The 13,903-nt window shown below is 45.8% G+C and overlaps 1 protein-coding gene and 1 long non-coding RNA gene across 19 annotated transcripts in view; one reads left to right on the forward strand and one right to left on the reverse strand.

The window, feature by feature from the left end:
- Positions 1-13,903, reverse strand: part of dph6 (diphthamine biosynthesis 6) — a 135,465-nt gene that overhangs the window by 70,482 nt on the left and 51,080 nt on the right. The gene's annotated exons all lie outside the window — the stretch shown is intronic.
- LOC148385143 (uncharacterized) lies at positions 1,855-12,847 on the forward strand. Of its 2 annotated transcripts, none has more exons than XR_015863541.1 (3): positions 1,855-2,163; positions 2,490-2,599; positions 12,413-12,847. It is a non-coding gene; the product is annotated as an uncharacterized LOC148385143 (long non-coding RNA). The 2 variants fall into 2 exon arrangements; XR_015863542.1 differs by having other exon boundaries at positions 1,855-2,038.

The following is a 13,903-nucleotide window of genomic DNA, read 5'->3' on the forward strand; positions in this document are numbered from 1 at the left end:
AGGAGTGTAGAACGTTTACATCTCCATTCTGAAAGATTTTAGGAATCCTGTTCACGGGCTGTATCGATTAGTGTAAAGTTCTCCCCCCTGTGTCCCTCGCCCTCGGGTTATCATATCATACCATCCGCCGTTTGCCTCGATGCTACCGTACGATACGGCAAATGGACCTCCTATCGATTAAGCGACTGGCAGATGGGGAGGAAGTCACACGAGAACATCTGGAAGGACGCGAGGGGGTTGGGGGAGGGCGGGGTTGTCCCTCACCCTCATTGTGTGGCAACCTCTAAAACCGTCGCATCATTGTCAAAAGGATATTTATTAGCAGAAAAAATAAATTCCTTTACAGCCTTTTTGTCGGATTAGATGTGATTAAAAAAGACACAATGTCAAGTTTTACTGCTGGAAAAACAGCAACTTTCCCTCCGACTAATCCCATTACGAACATGTTTTGCGTTGGAGTGCAACTGAGGTGTTAATGTGATGAGAAGTTTAAGAGTGTTTCGGGAGGATGAAATAAAAATATAGATCTTTAAAATGGGCCAATCCCTCCTTTCTGGAAAAAGGGATAACCTGAGGCACGACTATATAGACCTTAAGTGCTGACAAAGACGATGTTGTATTGTTGCAGTAATCCCTTTAAAGACCGTGGGGCAGATGCTTACAGTTCATTACAGTAATACGGCTACGTTTTACCCGAGAGAATCTTCTCTTCTTCAAATTCATCGGACACGGAGCTTCTCAAAAATAATCTAGAAAAAAAAAAAAAGGTCAATATTGTTTCCCTTCCTTCCGCACCGCCGGCTCGGTTGATTTTGTTCTGCTTGGCTTAGCAAGAAACCCTGGAAACCATGAGCAGTGTCCAAAATATTTGCCGCGCATTGAATACTTTTGCAGGCAATCAAAATCCTTTCAACACTTACTGAGGATTGGCTTCAGGAGAAATAATGCGCTGGGCAGGCTGTTTTATTTTTTTTTTCCCCTGGAAAACATGTCAACTATTCATTGCGAGCAAAGGCTCATCCTGTCAGGTGCTGCTTACTAGAGGCTACGATTAGCATAGATCTGCGTGATGCATCCGTAACCTTTGACGCATTCCAAAACACCTGCCAATCATTTCGAACCTAGAAGGATAAATACCCATTTGTGAAGGCAGCTCCGGGAAAGGGTCTTCCCTTTTGTCTGTATTTTCTTTCAATTTTGAAAGACAGATTTGCGTGGTGGTGCCCATTTCTGAATTGGCTAGCTAGGTACATAGCTAATGTATTGATTGAAAAATAGCTAACTAGCTAGCTAACTTATTGCTTTTTTGTTACAGAAAAAATACATGGAAAGAGGACCTTGAAAAAAATAACTGCATATTAAACCGCAATAATGTGGATCAAAAATAGATTTTTTTTAGCCAGATTAGCCAGAAAAGAATTAGCTAACTTGCTAGCTAGCTCACTGATTGCTTGTGTTGACGAAAGAAATACATAAATACCTTGGAAAAAAAATACAAATTAAATCGGAACAGCAATACTGAGGAAAGTGTTTTGTTTTTTATAAAATTTAGTTGAACTTCAACATCATTTTTGCGAAGCTGTGTCAAACGCCATTCACAAAGAACGCTAGCTAGTCTAAGCCGCACCTCATTTGTTCACAGAGAAGTAACGTTACACTCCAGTCACGTCAGCTGTGTTGTCCGAACTTCTCCATGACACCAATGTCACCGGGTTATGTGAAATGTGACGAAGCAAGGAAACACATTTTGTCAATACATTAACGCTCAGGAAGCATCTTTCACAAATGTCTCCGTTATTGCCCGACCTTTTCGGGGAGGAGTTTGGTGAGTTTAACCCGCCGTTCAAGGTAGGACTGCGCCGCGTTTCACCAGGAGATACGAGTCAAAGGTTATTTGCGTTCGTAAAACGGTTGCATCGACTGGAGCACGCGGTGACACGTTCCAGCGTTTGTCAGCATTTCCAACCATGAATCACAATCAACTGTACGTAGGATAGCGGCCAAGAGGAAAAGAAAAATGACACGCCACCAATTAGAGGTGAGTTGTCTGCCTGCACCATTGTATCATTCACGGAGGAATACAGGAAGTCTGACAGCTCTGCCAAGGGAAGCCAACGGTGACACGGGGCAACACGGCCAAGATGAAAGATGGCCCGAGGCGTGGTGAGAATAACGGGTGCACCTCACATGGGACTAAAAAGGATTTCACACCAGTTGTGGCTTATTGTTTGGATGAACGCGTCCCTGCCTATTAACACCATCCGACTGGCGGGGCTGTAGAAGTACTATCAAGGCTAACGGCACATTGACACGACATACAAATATTATATTTTTGAAAAACACAAAGCCGTACCCAGCGAGGAATATTCGATATTCCTTAGCGCTCTATTATTGCCGTAACAATATTTTTTCTAGCGAGGAATCTGAATGCTGTTTTTGTGTTGCCATTAGACGAGTGCGCACAGGCTTAATGTCTGCCATTCTTCCAGGATTATGGCTTTGGCAGGGCGGTGAAGCTGTCAGTCAGCGACATGTCTGGACTCATTGTACGCTCGTCATCAAGAGTACCTTCGGAATCACTCCTGCGTATACCTGACAGGTTAGGATCTCTCCCGTCGTCATCATCGGGCCCGAGCCTCGACTTGCACTTTAGATCTCAGCTGAAGCAATGCAAGATGAAATAGCCACGCTCCCGTTTGGACCACCTCCTCCCACTGGGAAGATTAATGAGTATTCCTCGTGCCTTGATGGAATCCAGCATGTAGACTTTGACAACGACTGGCATTCCCTTTGACGTCTATGTGCCGGCGTGGCTCTTGAGGGCGGGATAGGAGTGTCACGGTGAGGTGCACACATGCCTGCCGGTGTGACGTAAAGGCCAGTGTTTACGGGCCATCATAAATATGCATGTTGCTTTTGTGGTTTCAATGGCTGGGCGGGGGCATTTATGACAGTCGAGTGACAGCACCGCCGCTTACGGAGGTCATTTACCTGTCATCCATCAGAGACAGTCAAGATGAACAAGGCTGGGGACAACTGCGAATCCATCTGACGGGGTCATGTGAAAAGGTTTAAGATTCGGATCGAACTCCAAATGACCGCTTGAACTTAAGAACAGGGCTTTATCTGGGAATTGTGGTGGTCAAACATGTTGGGTTAACCGATGGACTGTTTCAGAACCATGAGACGGTTTAGAGACCGCATGTCCAATCGAGCCGTGATGGAATTCCCATCAACGTTACACTATTTTTCAGACCCTGTGGCGCTTTGGAGTATTCGTGGACTCTGACCTAAAACTAATATTTCTCCGACACCCAAACAGCAGTTAAAGTATTTAGTATCACTTTGCTGCTGGGCCTAGACTTGCGGCCAGGACATATCCTGTTAATGTTGTAATGTAGGCCGCAACATTGCACCTGCTCAACCAAAAACCTCAGGGGAGGAAGTACTGGGTGTTCACTAAATAGTCAGACAAGTCCATGCAAGGACAGAGATTGGAGAGTCCTAATTCCAAGGATATTCTGGGGAATAAGACCCTGAGGATCCTCTGCTCCCCCTTCTCCTGATCTCAGACAAATGGTGTGATGTCCACAGTTCCAGTATGTCCAAACGATCACAGGTGCTCTGATTCGTCCTGCGTGTTCCAGGGAGTCCCCCCTTTCCCCAAAGACCATCTGGCCCACTGATCCTCTAGATCTAAAGTCAACAAGGCAGAGGATGTTTGGGGGTCAAAGGTTGAATCCATGTCATTTGCCCCATTCTGTATGTTGTATGTGTATTTTTCAACATAAGTCAAGAGAGAAGTATTGTGTCGGTAAGTGGAGACAATAATAACCCAGCGGAGTGACTTACAATGGCTGGCTTGTTCCCGCCCCTCCCAGCTACAAGTCTCAACAATCTTCTCTCTCAGCAGGCCAGAGTGTTGCATGGCACAAGCTCAAACAGAGGCCTACAGTAAATAAAGAGTGCTTAGAGTCCTACTGCGGCTGTTTGGAGAGGCCCCGCGTGCATGTCACATGGAGTCGGGCCGACCAGGAAACGTTGAATTCGTGACTTAAAGTGTGCCGTGCCCTTATTAATTCCTTGACATTTAGCTGACACTTTGGCTCCACGTCATGCTCTCATCCCCGACCAGATATGGAAAACTGCTCAGGCACTTCTATCTCAGAAATCCTGCCAACTGCTTGAAGGTCCAGAGAATTTCTGGTTGATATTCTTCTCTTGCCATCCCCAAATACATGGGACTTCAAATGATCAGTCTGAAGAATATAAACGACCCATCTATCGTCACAAAGACTGATTACCAAATGGCTCAATTGGAAGTTGGTTTATTTTTGACTGTATAGTTGAAACAAATCGAGCGGAGACGATGATCAAAGGCGGAGGAAAAAAAAATGAGCAGGCAGGAAGTGATGCAAAAGCCGTACAAGACAAACCGGAGCTCGTTGCTTGTTTTCACTGCGCACGCTACTAAAAATGGATCAAGTCGAGCCTGGGGCCCTGAAAGGTTGAGGCCCGATGCTTTGGAAGTGACCCAATGCTGCAAATAGCCCCTCTTGTCTCTTTGGAAATGTCATTGTTTGAGTTCCGCTTGAAACATAGATAGTTCCTATGGGGGGGTGGGGGGTGACGGCGGCAGGCTCCTAAGAGACCGATATTCCCCCCGTGTCCATATCTACAGAGGAAAGGGAATATTAAACAACTCCGCTCGGATGTCGATATTTCTGCCCGGCACTGTTTAGAGTGCTTCCTGAGTGAGATCCTGCAGACCCGGGAAACACGACAGCACAAGGCCAGATCTCCAGAGTGTCTCTTTCATCATATTAAAAATAGCATCAAACAGAGGATGAGCAGAGATACATTTTTGGACAAACAAAGACAGAGATAAACTCAGTTGGCATGGCTCAAACTGTCACTTTAGGTGCTGTGTCTTCATAAACTCCTGGAAGCAGACAGGCCCAGATCACACCTCGACCTGCTGCAAAAGGTTTTGGGGGTAGACCTCATTGCCAAAAGCGCAGTAGCCTTCATTCTGATGCATGCTTCCATTCCATCTGATCTATCTATCCAGATAATGAATAACCCCGCTTTTCCTTCCTGCGGTGCCTCCGACGCTACTCTCTTCTCTTTCAATTCTTTTTTCCATTACCCACACTCTTTATCTCATAATTTCTTCCAGTCCTAATGTCTGACTCTTCCCTGCAGTCTCAAACTGTGCCGGGGACACAACCTGGAGGCCCCGGTCTTCTCTTTGGAATGCCATTAATCTCCGCATTCCCATCTCTGTCTTCTGTGAGATGATGAGGTCTGGTCTCCAACCCCCATTCTCGACATCCAACTAGAGACTTTGGATAGATGGTCATGGGATTTTTGTTCAAAGAAGGGTTTACAGAGCAGAGTCAACTAGTGGTTAGTAAATTTGATTCACAGTTCTGAGGTTCTGGGTTCCAATCTTAGCTCCGGTTTTCCTCTGTGGTAGTTTGCATGTTCTTACAGTTCTTGCATGGGCCTTCTTCAGGTGCCAGACCAAGACAATTTGGATAGATTTGAGGATGACATTCTTTTCACGGCAGAAGACAATTTAGCTGACTGACATGACTATGATCATCTCCAACTTTTGAAGTCTCATCACTCCAAATGGAATGAACCAATAAAAGGCGTTTTACACCTGCACGCTGCGACTCAATTAGGCTTTTCAACCCATCCGTGGCAAATGAATCACTCGCTGATCAATGTCTTCAATAATTAAAAGCAATAGCTTTTCTGTTTGGCTGCTGTCAATATGACGGGAAATTTATTTATCTCTACTTGTGCAGGAAGTCGATGTTTATGGCCCTTCGATTCGGAGCTGCCAAAGCAAATAATTTGAATGCGGCGGTGAGACGGGAATTAAACCGTCTGCTATGGAAGACTTTTGTTTTTTGGGGGAGATACCGAATCAATATCGGAATTTATCCTGTAGCTCTAATTCTCGATATGCCATATAAGGAGTGCATGACAGATGCTGCAGCAACATGATAAAATATATCATCTGCAAGCAAGTTTTCAAAAAGCTCTTATTGTGTCTCATGTTTCTTCCGGACAAGACATTCGTTCTTCCCACAACCTCGGGCTATTTATTATAGTTTGCTCTGACAAAACAGCTTACTTTCTCCCTTGCCCTTTTTGTAAGGTAATTTCCCTTACGGAGAACAAGAGGACATTATCCGTTGTGTCTCGACTGAATGTACGTGGACAACCAACATCTCTGAAACACAGATCTGATGACAAGAGTCGTATCGCTCCACCGTAGCTGTGACAGCAAATAATCACAACAAACAGAAAATAAATAATGGCGCTGTCAACCAATGGCGAGGAGGACTATGGCTTCATAAATCAAACGCGTATCACAATGCGGCACCGCACCTTTGGGACCGAACAGACTTAGATCCTGGACTCTCTCACAGTGCTATGTAAATCATACCTGCCCTAGGAGCCTACTACAGCAGACCCCTTTGACCCCCCCTGCAGACACAAAGCCACAGGTCCCGACTGTTAATTCAAGCCAGAAATGGCTAAAGCTCAACAGCACCCTGTGGCACTCAGGGAAATCTCAGAGGAAGCGCTCGAAAGAGCCAGACCTCCGACTTTAGCTCCCACACGGCAGCAGGCCAGAACTTGGTCACGTCACACCACTCTCGATACCGTTGTGGAAAAGATCCGAAGGGTTAGGGTTCCGGTTCTGGTTTGGGAGATCGAAGTGATTTTACTCAAGGGGTCAAACATACAGTAAGTCATCCCAAGGATATTTTAAGTAAGACCGTTTGGACACATATTTGATCCTTAAGAGGCAAATCAATGGAAGCCCAGAAGGATAAAAAAAAGAAAAAGCAGTTGATGGAATGCAGCCATTCCGTTGACCCCATGGCCGTGTGAGGGAGGAAGGCCGGAGACAGGTAGATATATGACCGGTTTGTTATTGTGAATTCCAGATCCTGTGATTATCTCCCAACTCTTATAAAGTTCTTTAATCCGGGGGATTCCTGAGATGTAGTTCAGGGGCTGACGTCGCATCCAGCTCACCTCTGACTGACCTCCACAAAGCGGACCACATCCACACAGGCTACGGGATTCCGTGTTTGGTGAAAGGACAAAAAAAAAAACGCAGATTCCAGGGTTGGGGTCAGGTTTCGTTTTAATGTCCGTTTGCATGTGGATGAGGGGTTTCAGGGGGGTGGGGGGTTAGCTCGGAGGGGCTGCGGGGTTAGCGGGAGTTTCCAGTGGCCACGCTGATGTCACTCATTACTACCCGAGAGCTCGCCTGACGAGAAGCAGCTCGTTTGACTGCCACCGAAGTCGCGGCGGCGCATCGAAAAACACTTTGGGGCTTGCCAAAAAGACGGTGACAGACAGGACGCACACAAAAAAAAAAAGAAAAAAAACGCCGAGACCCCCCTGCACGTAGACAAAAGGCATCGAGTTTCCGCGCCTTGCCCCAAATGAGAGGCGGCTGATTGAAACCAGATAAGGTTCAAATGGAACCGTTAGGTTCGGTAATGAGATTCCCCCGAGTGTATGTTTGGATTAGGTGATTACAGACTTTGCCTTCCTCCTCAGCGTCACTCACACATGCATATTGACACACACACACACAAACACACACACACTGGTACTGTGGAGCAGCCCCCTTTTCATAAGGACAAAAGTTCAAGAAAATCGTAAAATGCAACTCTGTCTGTCTCCCCGTGCTGCAGTTTACCGGGGAGGTGTCGCGGAACAAAAGGAAAACGGGGTTATGGAAACAGACACAGCTGGCAGGGACAAAACAATGGGCCAGCTGCTTCTTTTTGGAAATTGTGTGCTCGCTCTCAGTCAGCAAAAAAAAAAAAGTTTTTAAGATGGGTGCTGAATGTAGCAAAATTTTGTTGGTTCACCTCTAAAATTAGCCAAAATTAGCTCGTCGAGAGAATTCTATTCTGAATTCAACAATAGTCTATGATGTCATGATTTTGACTGAAATGTAAATTAGAAGAAAATGATTCCATAAATTCTCAACATGACCTTTCCTAGTGGAGGTCATGATCATATTTGAAAAAGAACCTTCTTTTCTAGTGTTTATACTACTTTCCTGCAAGCATGTTGATATACGTTGAAAGTTTAAGCTTTTTGCTGAAAAGGAAAAGGCGTGCATAATTAGGTGATCCCCCCCTACCTCCCTCAAACCCGTAACGGTCGGGACGTCGCTGTCATGGCATCCAGCTCTCTTCAATAATGCCGTGTTGTTCTTTTGAAAAGTTTGTCACGGTGACAGCGTCGCCGCAGCTTCTTGACATCACCTGTCACGTCGGCAGATCTGGGCCGCCTCTGCCGCGCTGTCACTCCTTATCACCACTCATTTCTTAAGTTTTGCGCTCGCACATATTCAAAAACGATATTACCATAACCCAGCGCCGCCGGGCCGGGGGGGCCGATATGAAAGGAGGCAATAATCTCCCCCGTCTTTATCTGCGAGCTATCCTTCAGCAAAGTATTCAACTTTTTTTTCTTTTTTTATATGCGACTGAGAAGGATATTAATGTTTTGATTGTCATCTGTTCTGTTAAAAAAGTTATTCTTTCCCAAACGCTCCTCCAAATTATTCCGTTTCCCCTCGGGGGAGGCAATGTCACAAAAGTGCGTATAAAATTATTAAATATGCCACACAATAGCGGGTAGGTGTGCGGAGGCGGCTTACACGCGCTTTTAATTGCATTACAAGACAAACACTTAGCGCCATAACGTGCAATCGCAACCGTACGATTTCACAGCGCTACAGCTTGCCGAGTTTTTTTTTTTTTTTCTTTCTGGCATATCCGTCACAATGCTCCTATCTGCGAGGTGCAGGGTAACCTGATTTAAGGGCAACTTATTGGATTTTGCGGGAGGGACCGAGAGGGGAGAAAGGGGGGTAAAAACAAAAGGCGAAGGATTAATCACGAGGCGGCGGCGTGACAGCGCCTACAAAAGGCGGCCGTGAAAGCCTGGCTTGACGAGAGAATGATGGCGGGGATGTGCGAGTAAAGCGCCTGCCACCGGCGATGTTCCTCCTCCAACTCAACTTGTCAGGTGTAATCATTTTGTTAAGCTTAATGTTTTATGCAAATGCACTCGGGGAGAGTTTCGTCGAGGGGGGTAACGCTCGGCACACGTTTTTTTCTGTGTTTTGTGTGTCCCCCTTTGAGTACCTCTGTTGTGCGCCGCCTGCGCAGGGAGGCATTGTGTGTGCGTTTAATGTGCGCGGTATTGTTTTATGACACGCTCTGAACGTATTTGCTTCCGTCTGAACCCCGGCCTGTGTGGCCCTGATTATTTCCTCTATGCATCGGGGGGGGGTTGCAGTCACATCACACGCCGCCTGAAGAGGACAAGTCGGTCTCAGAAAGGATAAAAGTGTCGGCGGCGAATCCAATCATAACCCGCTGTTGACTGTTAGGATGTGACATATTGACATAAAAGCCGATGTTATGACGAATGGAATCGGGTGATCCATCGCTACGTGGGATTGAATTCCAAGGCGGCCGCGACGACGCCATTTGAAAAATCGGCAGTTTTCCGATTCTGTTGACAGCTGCGATGCGCCGGAGTTTTACTTTTATTTATTTTTTTCCCAGCAGATGCCTTGTGCATGATTAGGAAATGTCGTGGATGAGCACACTGGAGCCCCGTTGGACCCCCCATTTTCCAAGCCAATGGACGCTCATGACTTTCAGTATCAATGGTAGCACATAGTGCCCATTAAAAAAAATATTTCAATACCTATTACATTTTTGCGAGCTACCCAATCACAAAGGTGTATTCGCTGGGCCCGACTTTGTGTAAATCTGGAGATGGATCACCCCGCGCACCATTTTGGGTGTTTATTGTAGGGCGACTCAGACGTGCGAGATGAAATAGAAACAAAGAGGCACGCGAAGTCGCCGTAATCAAAAAATGTTTCGTCCATAAATATCCGAGGTAATCATCTCTAAAAGCCAGCGGAGGGAGGAGAAATGCATCCAACCTAACATGGCCCTCAGGTCCTCTTTATGAACTCGGGCCTTTTTGTACTTTTATTGAGCTATATCATTTTTTATGGTTCATCATCGTCATCAGAGGACCCCGTGTGAGAATCAAAGTTGAATGTCGGCGCTGAGGGAAGAAAGCAGTCAGGCTGAATGCAGTCTTTGCCCGGGGTTTCATTTTCAATCGTCCTTTATATTCCACACGGGCCTTAATTTGCTGCCAGATGCAATAAAAACCGATGTGGCCCGTGGAAAGCCGGGTGGCGTCTTATCTTCAAGATGATATTCTCCGCCGTGCCGTTTTTATCACCTTTAAAGCTTGCGCACACTTTTACACAGCGCCGCGCCGAGCGGGTTCATTCTCCCGCGCCCGACCGTTTTTCGGCGCACGCTGATTGAAAAGCGCTTTACGCACCTTTGTGCTTTGATTGGAATTTGACAAATGTTTTTTTTTTCTTTCTTTGTTTTAAAGCCCCAAAGTATACACGCCCACATGCAAGTGACATTTTGTTCAATGCGTTCACGAACAGAAACTTTTACATTGAAAGTCAGCCGTTGATGATTTACAAAAACATTGAAGCGCTAAGGGGCTGTTTACGAGTGACGGTTTTAAGCTGAAACTACTATGTACGTGAAAACGATGTAGTCGAGCGAGGAAACAATTTTTAGTTGGTCGAAAAGTTAAGGAAAATAATAATATAAATAATAATATAAAAAATGGTCCTATTGCTCATTATGCATTTTCTAAATCTGTTATCGTATTTTTATCACATTTCTCCTTGGTGTTTGGAAGAAGACAAGCTCTGGCAAACACCGAATCGACAACGTGCACGGCCAACCGAGAAACGCGCACAAGCACTGGCGGGGTTAACGTTCATTCTTTTTGCCGGCTGGTTCCGATGCTCGTCCAGCTGTGAGTAAACAACCGATGAACTGTAGCTTCCCATAAACGCCGAGTGGTGTGTGAAGTAGATGTGAAATGTGGGAAAAATAACTGGGTGTGTATGCTCGTGTTAAATCTACTGCGCGGCAAAGCGGACTGGAAAGCGCTCGGCTCCAGCCGGCGCCGTTGCCAATGACAACAAAAGGGCCTTCAGTCGGAAAGCTACAATAAAAACGGCATCCGTGCAGATTTGCTAAATTGGCACAGTGGCTTTTTCTCATTAGAATATTACCTCTGGCCCCCTGACTGCAAGTCGAAGCCCATTAAGATGACCTTCGCCGCCGCGACGCTCATTACGCAACGGCGCAAATGCTCCGAGGCCGTAATGAGGAGACTGGTGTACAGTACGTAGCGAATGAAATGTTATCAAGAAGGGTCCAGCCTGCAATTATGAGGACCTTTTTGTGAAAAGTTCACTTCTATTATCCCCCGCTGCTACCACTGGTAATGGCATTGAGGCCATAATGGCTCCCCCTGTAAGTTAATATCATATATGAAACTGGATATCGCTAGCCCTGGAGATTTCGTGTGGGTGTGTGTGTGTGTCGTCTGCATGTAAGCACTCCGGCGACATAAGCAGGCGCGTCGCCTTCATTGCATTGTGTTGATATTACGAGTCATTCATCATTCCATCCTGACACCTGCATGAAATAAAACACAGTAATTAATTTGGTTAGACGCGGGGAGCTAGAGTGTGATGGAGGGGAGAGTGATGAAGAGGCGGGGAGGGGATTACGGCGGGGAAGGTGACGACGACGCCACAAAAATTAACCGAGAATTTATGATATTTTTACGTGTCATTTTTCTCGCGCTGATTTTAGGTGATGTACGATGACGGAGGGGAGAGACTTTTAGCATTAATATGATACAGTAATTGCATACTAAGGAGTCCTGGAATAGATTTGAGTTCTCGTTTATCAACACGGAGGCGATGATTAAAATAGTTAAATAGTTTTGCGAGAAGCAAAAACAGTGCTGACAGACAAAAATCGTGACAAATCTTAAGAGCCATCTTGTCTTGGGATCTTTATGAGTACATTGTAATGCAGAGTTGGAAGTCGAGGGGGCGGAGTTTCAGCAGCCTCCAATGAACTGGGCTATGGGGCAGTTAATTCTTAGCCCCGGGAATTCTGCCTAGCAACAAGTGGCCAAGAAAAATGAGAAAAATAAATCAAGCTAATTTTGATTTTTAACTGTATATTATAATGTCTTATACATAAATATAAATAGATATAAATATAATAATAATAATAGAATAGACATAAATAGAACTATCCCAAAAATATAGAAACACCGATATAAATATGATGGGGCATTTTTTTGCGAGTTCAATCTACACAAGAGGCACCTTATTAAGCAAATGAGGCTGTGGAATATACAAACGAGCTTATCATCTATTTGACTCTGAAAGCACGTGGTGAAGGCTGCACTGCTCTACATCTTTTTCTAGTGCAAAAGGGATCATTACTCTATCGCAAACCTGCCTCCACCTGTCAGTCGCGGGCTCCACATCAGTCAGCTGCACACTGCCACGCTCTGGATGCTCCGGCGGCACAGGCAGACAGCGGAGACGGATGCTCACGCCGCGGAAAGCGCCGGATTAAAAGGCAGAGACTGATAAATTGACAGCCGGGCCCTCAGGACGAGGATGCAGACGATGGGATGATCAACCTGACTGCAAGGTGAGGCGCCGGGCCGCGGCTGGCAGCGGCGGGAAACGGGGATGCTCTGTTGCACATTTTTTATGGCATTTGGGATTTACATGTTTTATTTTTACCGTGTGCATACTTTCTCGGAGATAGATGTTACGGAACGCGCAATGGGATCCGCCATGCTTATCTTTCTAATGTGCCTTTTTAATGCACTATAAAACAACGGCTATTGTGAGTGCTCAAGGGCTTGCGATGTTTCAAGTCATACTATCTTGAATTTGAAATCAAAATGAAATAAAATTGGATCGCAGGAAGTTAAAAGCCAGCAATTAGCTGAATTAAAAAATTCCCCAACACTGGGTGTGACTGTGTTTTTTTTTCTGCATTTAATTCAAATTTATTGGGACGTCACGAAATTTAAAAGGGAATTTTACAAGAAGTTTTAATTTAAAATTATTATGGTGTTATTTGTAATTCAGCTAGCTTGATGCTAATGACACTGGCATTGAGGATTCCGTTGTTATAAACTTTTAAAGGGAATGTCAAGTTCAACATTTTCCAAACTAGTCTAAACACGGTATTGTGATTAAAATTGTGTTTGTGGAATATGAATTAAGCAGAAAATCCACCTAAGGCGGCGGCCATTTTGCTTTCCACTGCCACTTGCCGTCGACATCAAAATGACATCACATGGCCAAACCCAGAAAACAGTTGAGCTGGTTGTTACCTGAGCTTTTAGGCAGCACTGTGATGTCATTTTCTACCGACAGTAAGTCGCAGTACAAAGAAAATGGCCGCCCTCCTTCCCCAGCAGCAACTGCAAGGATGTTGTGCTCCTGTGTGGAGTACTGTAAATTCAGACCTCCCCCTCGCTTTGACTTCCTTCTTCAACAGTGGTAAAACGCTGCCCTCCAACCCACTGCCCTGACGTTCACCCCAACACAGGTGTTTCCCATTGCCACTCGCAAACCCCCCCCAGCACCGCCCCCGCGCCGGCACCAACATTGTTTTAATGGGGAGCGACTTCTGACGCACCACGGTGCTCTGTGTTTATCTGCGGCAGTGTCCACTCACGAGGACTCCTGGGACAACACATGGTTTGAACATTAGTTTGTCCCCGTGGAGTCAAAAGGATCCACTTGGATGTTGGTTATCACGGGAAAGCGCGTAGATCCGGGAGGGGGGGGGGGGGGGGGGGAGGTGGCGACGCCAGGGCGGGCACTACAGTGGAAGCTGCAAAGTTCAATGGGCCAAAGGTTGTCGAAATGTACAAAAGTTACTGAACTGGT

The sequence above is a fragment of the Syngnathus floridae genome, chromosome 16 (assembly GCF_059516105.1).
Source record: "Syngnathus floridae isolate MCC-2025c chromosome 16, RoL_Sflo_1.0, whole genome shotgun sequence".
In the NCBI taxonomy this organism is placed as follows: domain Eukaryota; kingdom Metazoa; phylum Chordata; class Actinopteri; order Syngnathiformes; family Syngnathidae; genus Syngnathus; species Syngnathus floridae.